This window comes from Anabrus simplex, chromosome 11, assembly GCF_040414725.1.
Source record: "Anabrus simplex isolate iqAnaSimp1 chromosome 11, ASM4041472v1, whole genome shotgun sequence".
In the NCBI taxonomy this organism is placed as follows: Eukaryota; Metazoa; Arthropoda; class Insecta; order Orthoptera; family Tettigoniidae; genus Anabrus; species Anabrus simplex.
In genome coordinates this window covers 21,203,384-21,214,228 of record NC_090275.1, presented here as the reverse complement: position 1 = coordinate 21,214,228, position 10,845 = coordinate 21,203,384, and positions in this window count along the sequence as shown.

The window sequence follows — 10,845 nt, the reverse complement described above, 5'->3', positions numbered from 1 at the left end:
CTGAGCACCTTCGAATACCACCGGACTGAGCCAGGATCAAACCTGCCAACTTGGGCTCAGAGAGCCAGAGCCTTGACCATCTAAGTCATTCAGCCCGGCACTCTTGTGAATATTACGTACTGACATGTGACTGAACTAATGATTAATTTCCAATATGGAGTAATTTGTTTCTGTAATATACGGATAACCGTTTCTTATCTAAACTGTACAATGCAGTCTTTACGTCTCATTTCCGTAATTCGTTTCACTCTTACGCCCAGCAAAATTATAGAAGACCAGACTTAAATCCCATTGAACTGTTATGGGATTAACTTGATAGGGAGGTCCGAAAACTGAGGTCACCTGATGTTGAAGAGCTATGGAATAATTTACAGAGCTGTTGGACTGCAATGTCTACACAAACACTACAAAATATTATTTCCAGAATGCCAAGAGTTTGTGCAGTTGTTCGGAGGGCAAAGGGTGGATACTTTGAAGAGGCTAAAATATAAACCATATTCTACTCTACTTAATGATAGAGAAAACATATATTTTGTTGGTCTATTTAGTTTTTACGATGTGTGTGTACATTGAAATAAAGTATCTAGTTTTGTGCATAGGTGATCGAAAACTTTTGACCGGTAGTGTAGGTTTTTGTGATTTATTGTAGATAATTTCGCTACTGTAGAATCCGGGAGCTGACGTTGCCATGGTTACGGCAGTTCATTTCTTTTATCCGATTTCTAGATCAGGGGTAGTGTAGTGCCAATATCTCCGTAACGGTTGGTTTTAGAGCCTTAAAACATGGTTTTCGGGCCCGTAGGGCTTGCCGAGTTTTGTTCTTTGCGTCACGGGAATTAAATTGAGCTTTGTCTCGTCCTTATACGACAAATTCGATATTTTGCCTATATTAGCCTATTATTTTTATATCTCCTCCCCACCGTGCGCCCCACCTCGAATTGTTTTGAAAATAAAATACAGCCCATGTTACTCACTGGCAATGTAGCTTTCCATAGGTGAAGTAATTTTTAAATTCGGTTCAGTAGTTTTTGAGTCTAATCGTTACAAACATACAAATTTTTCCTCTTTATAATTTTAGTATAGATATATTTATTTTAAATGAAGTTTAATGTGAGAGAAAGTCTCACGTGCGACCACTCGCGGGTTAATTTTAAATTATTCTCCCAAGTAGATACGAACCCTGCGGATATCGACAACAAACATCGTGTGTATGGGTTCAGTGTTCTCTGAGACAAGTGTACCTGCAAAGAACGTATACAATGCGCTCATTCTTTATTGAGCGAATTCCCAGAGAATATATAAGAAGTACAACTCACGTTGTTTTGTAAGTAAACTCGACGTATCCTTCGTCTCAATTTCAATCACACGCGACAGATATTCTACTCTCGCTTTCAATTGATTCGACAAGTGTGTAACGGCGTGTGGGCTCCGAAGAGGATTAGACCCTACCTATGATGAATTCTAATGCTGAATACGGCACACACAAACACACTCCCGCATTACCCAATGAAAGTTAAAATCCCCGACCCGGCCGGGAATCGAACCTGGGACCCTCTGAACCAAAGGCTAGCACGCTAACCATTTAGCTATGGAGCCGGACATCTTATTTGCTTCAACCTATTCACGGAACAATTAAAAAATGTTCCTGTCTTAAAGCACCAATGAAGGCACTGAAAAGACACCATACAAAAGATATTTTTTTTTGCTAGGGGCTTTATGTCGCACCGACACAGATAGGTCTTATGGCGACGATGGGATAGGAAAGGCCTAGGAGTTGGAAGGAAGCGGCCGTGGCCTTAATTAAGGTACAGCCCCAGCATTTGCCTGGTGTGAAAATGGGAAACCACGGAAAACCATCTTCAGGGCTACCGATAGTGGGATTCGAACCGACTATCTCCCGGATGCAAGCTCACAGCCGCGCGCCTCTACGCGCACGGCCAACTCGCTCGGTCAAAAGATATATAAAAGTATATCAAGTATATACAGGCTGCCTCCGTGGCTCAGACGGCACCGCGTCGGCCTCTCACCGCTGGATTCCGTGGTTCAAATCCCGGTCACTCCAAGTGAGATTTGTGCTGGACAAAGCGGAGGCGGGACAGGTTTTTCTCCGGGTACTCCGGTTTTCCCTGTCATCTTTCATTCCAGCAACACTCTCCATTCTCATTTCATAGCATCTATCAGTCATTAACAAATCACTTTGGAAGTGGCTACCCCATCGTACTAATAGCCTATATCAGCATCACCCGGTCAATGACTGGAAAACAGGTTGTAGGTTTCCATCAAGTATATAGCCTACAAGTGCAAATTTCGTACACCTTTCACAAGTTGAGAGATTATTTTCCCAACGTAGCGGAGAGCTAGATTCTTGAAACTTGGCAAGCGTATCGAGGATGAAATGATCTAGAATTTTGGTTCTTTGACGTTTTGTCGTATCTCCATTGGCTATACCTTAGATTGGTTTAGAAACTTAGATTAGGCTGAAATTTGAGTACAGTTTCCACATAGTCTTTTCCTTTTCCCATACTTATACGGCAGCTAGAAACATTGAATATGGTTCGCTTAAGGCCAATGGACGTGCAAATGAGCCAGACGAATTTTACGACACTATCTGTGTTATAAGCGTGCCAAACAGTGCAATAATATGTGGAAAATATACTAAATTGACCAAAAATCCAAAATTGCATCTCTATCTAAGACAGAAGGGATCGCTACGAAAAAATGTTATAGGAACAAAGTTCTAGATCTCTTCATGCTTGGTGCGAAACTACTATCCGTTTTGTCATACAAAATACCGTTCAGCCACAAAATACCTCGAAACTAAGGTAATTTTTTTCTATTTGCTTTACGTTGCACCGATACAGATAGGTCTTATGGCGACGATGGGATAGGATAGGCTTAGGAATTGGAAGGAAGCGGCCGTGGCCTTAAGGTACAGCCCCGGCATTTGCCTGGTGTGAAAATGGGAAACCACGGAAAACCATCTTCAGGGCTGCCGACAGTGGGGCTCGAACCCACTATCTCCCGATTACTGGATACTGGCAAAACTAAGGTCTGAACCGCCATTAAATTTGATTCGATATTTCGATACTTTTCGCGGTTAAATGTTAAACATCTTCGAATTTCTCCGTCGGTTACACGCTAAAAAGTATACTTTTGCCGAATTTCAATTTTCTAGTGCATCTGGAAAACTGCGCCCGCCATTTTGATTGGGAAATGTGGATAATAATGTATTATTTGAAATTCTTGAATGTTTCCACAGGTTGCAGGCTAATAGTTGTCCGACTCCTTGGCTGAATGATCAGCGTTGAGGCCTTCGGTTCAGAGGGTCCCGGGTTCGATTCTAGGCCGGGTCGGGGATGTTAATCGCCTTTGATTAATTCTTCTGGCTCGGGGACTGGGTGTTTGTCTTTGTCCCAACACTCTCCTCTTCGTATTCCCATACCACACTACCAACCATCACAGAAACACTCAATAGTGATTACATCCCTCCAGATAGGGTTAGTGCCAGGAAGGACATCTGGCTGTAAAACTGGGCCAAGTCCACTTGTGGGACACAGTTCGCACCTGTGACCTCGGTAGAAAAAGAAGAAAAAGAAGATATCAGTATGCCAAACTGCAAGTTCCTAGCTCACCTAGAAGTGGGTAAACTTGAATGTCAGTCAGTCAGCCATGCGGTTTTGTATATTGTAGGAGGAGTGTATACCCAGCATCAATATAGAATCATTGAAGCGTCCTAGAATCTATACGCTAGAAGTTATTGTTTATACGTCCCACTAATTACTTTGACGGTTTTCGGAGATATGCCAGAAATAAACCCAGTTAATGTAATATTAGATTTACGATAATTATACCGTAGTTGGCAATGCACATCTCCCAAGCTAAAAGTTCAGTAGAGAAGGACGATCGCGGTGTAAAGACCTGGCTGGCTCCCTTCTCGGCCACGTGGTGGTTCACGGATATGTGAGAGTCTCCTCGTCTTACGTAGTCAGCATTCAACGCGTGACGTCAACACAGTACGTGCAACTCGCTGCGGAGACGCGACACTCGATCGTGATGGAGCGGAGAACATTTAGGCCTATATTCATACTGCTCTGCCACGACATTTGTAAGTGGTTCGAGTGCTGGAACTGGGTCCTCTTACACCTGGGAGGTCAACTGAGTAGAACCACCTCAGGCATCCTCGAAGTGATTTTCCGTGGTTTCCCACTTCCTCTCCAGGCAAATGCCGGAATGCTACCTAACTTAAGGCCAGTGGTGGCGATTAGGGGAAGAAAATATTACATTTATTCCATTTTAGCCAGTTTAAACTAGGAATTATTAAAAAAAAGTGATTTGTACAAACCCTGTTGTCTTAGTACCTAATTCGTTCCATTATTTTCGTTAATTATTAAAAACTCGGATACTTTTCCTTGACTGTAAATTTTTGGACCCTCTCCCACCACTTCTAATCCTCTTCCTTGCCTATCCCTTCCGATCTTCCCATCCTCCTACAAGGCCCCTGACCAGCAAAGCAGGCGAGGGCGCCTGGGCGAGACACTTGACCTCCTTCCCAGTTGTATCCACCGTACCCAAAGTCCCACGCTCCATGACACTGCCCCTGAGGCGGTAGAGGAATCCCTCGCTGAGTCCAAGGGAAAAACCAATGCTGGAGGCTACACAGTTTAAGAAAGAAATAATAATAAGAAGAATACCAAATGATCTGGAGCCATGTGGCTGTGAACTTTCATTAGACAGGTGACAGGTCCAAACCCAACTGTAGACAAGCCTGAAGATGATTTTGTGGCTTTCTGTTTTCACACTAGACAAATGCTTGAATTGTTTATCCACTTCCTTCCAAATTCTAGGTCTTCCCTATCGCACCTGCGTATGTCACTGCATCGTTAAACCCCTAACAAAATAATAATAAATAGTTTTACGTCCCACTAAATATAATTGTATAACTTTTCGGAGACGCCAAGTTGGCGAATTTTGTCCCGCAGGAGTTCTTTTACGTGCCACTAAATCTACCGATTCGATGCTGGCGTATTTGAGCACCTTCAAATGCCACCGCACTGAGAAAGGATCGAAGGTGCCAAGTTGCCTAATGATGATGATGATGCTGATGATCGTGATGATAATTTCGCCGCTTCTTCCCACAACTTGGCGGGTTCATGCGTACGAACTGAGTCACACGGCCAGATGCCACAGATAAACCAACATAGATCCGGTTACTCTGCCATCTGGTGGAGTAAAACGGAACGTCGAAATTGACATGCAGGCAGCCGAAGTGGCATCATTTTAAAATGCCTGTTCATGGCAGCTGAGATCATAGCATTATTATTATTATTATTATTATTATTATTATTATTATTATTATTATTATTATTATTTTGCCGTTAGTATTCTTATCTGGGACCAGATTTCAAAAGCTGCTATTTTCTTTCTTTCTAAGCTTGTTACTGTCCTTGTTACACTTGTATACATGGCACAGTCCGCAACAAAGACTTCAAAAATTCTACTTAACACAGTCGAACCTCGATATCTCGATTCTCCATTACTCGAATTTTCAGCATCTGGAAGTATCTTAAATTTCCCGGCTGTTTGTCTTATTCTTCATGTGTATTTATTTCTCGACTGCTCAAAATTCGGTTTCACGAATCTCTCGAGATCTCGGAGCAAGCATTTCCTCCCTCGAAGCAAAAAAGCAACTTGAATTGAGTGAAACATTAAATGTGAAATACGGCATTTGTGGTTTGTGAGGAACACTTAACAAAGTAAAGAAAAGGTTACAGTGATGCTGGGAGCTAATATGACAGGAACTAAAACTTCTAGTGATCGGAAAATCTGTGAAGCCTGGTTGTTTTTCGGGTGTGAATTAATTACCGGTCACGTACGAAAGCAACCCCCGAAGTTGCGGATGACAAGCTCCATTTACGAATCTCGGCTGCGTGGTATTGACGGGAAGTTTCAACGTGAAGAGAGGAAAGGTTAACAGTAACAAACAGAGGAGACTAACGGATGTTTTCCAAAGGTGTTAACGGAGGTATGTTTCTTGTTTCTCTGCTGCATGTACTGTATCCTGTCTTCTAAAAAGCTGCTGTAATAAAGGTTATAATTAATGTGATGCTGTAAAATAGAGTTTGTATATGTTTAAATACTGTTAAAAATAATGTGTTCAGTATAAGCCAGTAGATGCATATGATTCAACGATGTGCAATACATGCTCAAAAACGTATTCTCTCTATATATATCGAAATTTCGATAACTCGATATAAAATTTAGCTCCCGACGTGATTCAAATATCGAGGTTCCACTGTATGTGAATCAATGTTTAAGATATCCTTACTTCTGCCATTGTTAGTTATTTTACTACACAAATGGCAATATTCATCTAGGCCTACCTCGTTAATCTGGGCTTGCTGGGCTGAGTGGCTCAGACGATTGAGGCGTTGGCCTTCTGACCCCAGCTTGGCAGGTTCGATCCTGGCTAAGTCCGGTGGTATTTGAAGATGCTCAAATACATCAACCTCGTTTCGGTAGGTTTACTGGCACGTAAAAGAACCCCTGGGGAACTAAATTCCGGCACCTCGACGTCTCCGAAAACCGAAAAAAGTATTAGTGGGACGTAAAGCCAATAGTATTATTACTATTAACGATGATGCTTTGGTTTAAAGGGGCTTAACATCTAGGTCATCGGCACGACACGACCCCCCCCCCCTGCATCAGGTGACTAAGGGCTGTGCACGTCTAGCTCCATTTACCTCTTTTGGTCTACAAGTGACCATGGAAACATTCACCTGTGGTATAAGGATTAACACAGTAATTTGTTCCTGTGCGTTTGTATTTGTGTAACTGTGTATCAACACGGTTACTTGGGGAGACGCTTCTTTTATCGAAGACTTTAGCTACAGAAGCGATTGGTAGCGGCATAGTGTTCAGCAGTACTCAGCTTCATAATTGTTCACAGGAGAGTTGAGAATGTTTAAGCCCCTAATAAAAGGGACCTTCTATTTTGTACTTCACAGTTTAAGGCAAACATTAAACCAATTATTTATTTTCCTGCAGTAGCGGCCGATCCTTGAGGACTCCCTGACGGTGTCCTCCCTAGAGAACGAAGAGGTTCTTTTATTTTCTCTCCACATATGAAGTCAGATATTGGACTCGAATAATGCTAAGAAAATTACATTTCATTGCAAGACTGTAAATTGTCATCAATAAGGAACACTCTTCGGCAATATCATACTTAAGTGTCTGACTGACTTTCAGCGCGCAGTTCACTGGTAAATGTTTTCGGGTTGAAGATAAGGCACGGACTCTCGAGCTTCCGTCCGAGGATATAGTGTTGGCGAGGGGGGTTGAGATGTAGGGGGGAAGTGCGCTGGTGGACGGTTTTTGGGAGGGAGGAAGGGTTCGGATAGGGCAGGGATGGCGAACCTATGCCACGCGTGTCACTAGGTGACACGCGAACACGATTTTGGTGGCACACCACATGAACATAATAATATTTTATATATACGTCTTGCACTGCAGACAATACATATAAAGTTTCACGTGTAAGAAATAAATATCGAAAATCTAAATACTAGTTCCATTCGGACGTGCAATATGGCAACACTGCTACACTGATAGGTCCGAAAGTCAAGTGAGATAGTGTCGTTTTCTGGTGGTTTTGTATACGGACATCGCAAACATGTTTTCGGTGCCGAAACGAGCAGAAACTTAACAAAGGTGGTGACCGTATTTTTCAAGAACTCTGGCCAAGGGAATTCGGACTGATAAAAAGATGTGTTGCCTGTGTTCGAAAACAATTGTATCCCCCACACTTAATGTAAAGCGCAACTTCGAGACTGATCATTCGAATATTTGTTCCATTTCAAATGAAGAAAGAAGAGAGTTCGTTTAACAAAATATCGAACATTGCACAAAACAAACTAATTCTTTTGTATCATCTTTTCGGCCAAGGAATAATATCAGTGCGGCTGTTTCCATCTCTCTCACTGCATAGTACAGCATGCATGGGAAACCGATTTCTGACGGTGAGTTGTTGAAACAAAGTTTCTTATTGACGTCCGACACATTATTTGCAAACTTCCCTAACAAACAACTAATAATTAACAGAATTAAAGGAATGCCAGGCAGCTGAACTGCTGTCAAGGATAGAATATTAAAAATGAGTGAAGAAGTTTCGGAGCAGTTGAAAGCTAATTTGGATAACTCCCACATGTATGCCGTATGTTTTTATTTTTATTTTTTAATTTTAGATTTCGTTATGGAAATGTGATGAGGGAGAAATTAGTTTAATTGTTGAGCATACAAACTACAACATGGAATGATAATGAAGCTAATGGAGGAAGTTAAGTCCATCGAAATATTAGTACTTTTGAATTTTGTATCTAATAACCATTTTTTTACAATTTGTTTTACGTCGCACCGACATAGATAGGTCTTGTGGCGAAAATGGGATTGGTGTACAAGTGGGAAGGAAACCGACGTGGCCATAATTGAGGCACAGCCCCACGGAACATGCAATCAAATATATTTACCAGATATATGTATAATAAATAAATAAATGAATCTGTAAATGAATAAATAAATGACATATTATGAAAAATAATCGGGAATTTATAAAGGAAGTCCCGGAGTGGGGGGGGGGGGGTTGTAGACATCCCCTAATGAAAAATAACAAGTGGCACAGTCAACAGATGATAGTAATAAACCAGACTTAAAATGGCACACTAGTTGGAAAAGGTTCGCCATCCCTGGGATAGGGGCTTTCGCTTGGGCAGCGTCCGTAGCAGTGTAGCAGTAAGGATGTGCTCACAAATCCCTATACGAGCATGCGCCAGCCAAATATCGATGGTCACATGCAATATGATCTTGTTTGCTCTATCATTTACGTTTTAAAGAGAAAAAATAATGAATAAATATATTGATATGTTCATATTTGAGACCAGAAAATTTGATCCAAATTGGGCCTCGGCTTGCATCCCGCGTTTTGTGAGGGTTGGCAGCAGTGAATTAGTTTGTTTTCGCGTAGAAGACTTGAATGAGTGCGGTGGTACTGGTCAGCAGCAAAGAAAGTGCTGTCCACCCCTGAGAGACCACCCACCGCCACGGTTTTCCTAGTACCCGGTGATTACAAACCATGTTGTTGCACGCATTTTATACAAACGCCGTGTTGAACATGTTGAATTATGTACGTCCTTATATGAAACGATATATACGCGTATTGCACGGAGTACCGCAGTCATGAACGTGTTATGTACACCCCGCAAAGCTGATGCTATCTGTGGACTATACTCTGGATTTTTAAGCAATAATAAGTAAGAACGCAAACTTACTGAAGCTGGTAACAAGTATAGTCTACCCTACACAACAGTTATGTTATGAGTCTTACATAAACAATAGGGGTTCGGCCAATCAGAACCTCTAGAATTTATATTACTCTTGCTAAATAACGGAAGAACGGGCTAGACGACACTTGCTAGTAACCAAACTGCATTCTAACCTGTCACCGCCTAAATTTTCGGAGTCTACTGATAACGCCCTGGACTAGCGCTTGCAACAGCTGTTTCTGCGTGCTTTACGGAATATCGGAGTGGACGGGAATAGCCGGAACGCTGGCCAGATGTGATCGCGCTCCTGGGGCGCACGTTTCTGTCACCGCTGTCCTAATGTATTTCTTTCTTTCGAGTGCATTCTATTACATTTCCTTTGGATTTATTTACTTTCATCTTGTACAATACAAATTCAGTAATCCAAGTTTGTCAACCCTTGCAAGGACATGAAAGTTCACCGGCGAGGCTGATACTTCTTACCTCCATGAGCGATCGAGATGTCAGTAGTTGCTGGCTGTCGCTGCTCACAATAAACAGCTTGGGAGGAGGTTCCACACTTCCTGTGACGCAGACTGCGGTTTCCGTTCAGCTTGCTCCTGCCTTTTGTTTCCCATCGACTTTACTTCCCGTATTATAATAACTTGGCCCGCTAACACAAACCAATTCGTACAGGAATAGCTGAAAAATTAGGTTAAGAGCGATAAAGTCTACATGTTATTGTTTCACGTAGAGGACTTGTAACTGAGCGGAGTGACCGCGCGTGGAGCCAAGCTCTGCATTCGGGAGGTGAGTGGGTTCAAAGCCCCACCGTCAGCTGTCCTGAAATGGATGTCTATGCTTTCCCATTTCGGGCAAATGTCGGAACAGTTCCTGTTCATAGCCCACAGCTGATTCTTCCCACCTTCTTACACAATTTCATTTACCATAATTCACTTCATTTTCAATAGCCCCTCAGCTGAGGTGGTGTCAGCAAGGGCATTCGGCCGTAAAAACATGCTATGAAAATATCATCCTACCTCATCCCCGACCCCTGGACTTTGAGGTGACTAGACGTCCCTTAGTTTACGGGATTTTTCGTTGTCCCAGCAAAAAAATATACGGGACGCATATTGTCCCGTATATTTCAAAATACCGTGTTTAAACTTTATTTATCACAAAACTCTGATGGATATTTCTCATTGTGTAAAGCAATTACCGTCTGTTTGGTTGGCACTGCTGCAAATGTATCAAACCAGTGAGACAGACGTACGGTATATACGAGGGCTCTTTATTTTTCAACCTCCGGCGGGCTGTAAAAAAAAAAAAAAAAAAGACACATTGACATAACAAAATTATTTTATCACTAAAAGTTTAGTGGTACACATAATCGCCAAAACGATTTAAGCATTTGTCGTATCGTGACACAAGCTTGCCGAACCAGCGAGGTAATGTGCGTCCGGACAGCCTTCTGCTCCATAAAATCCACCAACAAGACACCTTTATGGTCCAAAAAAAAAAAACGGTAGCCATTGTTTTGCTATTCTTCAAT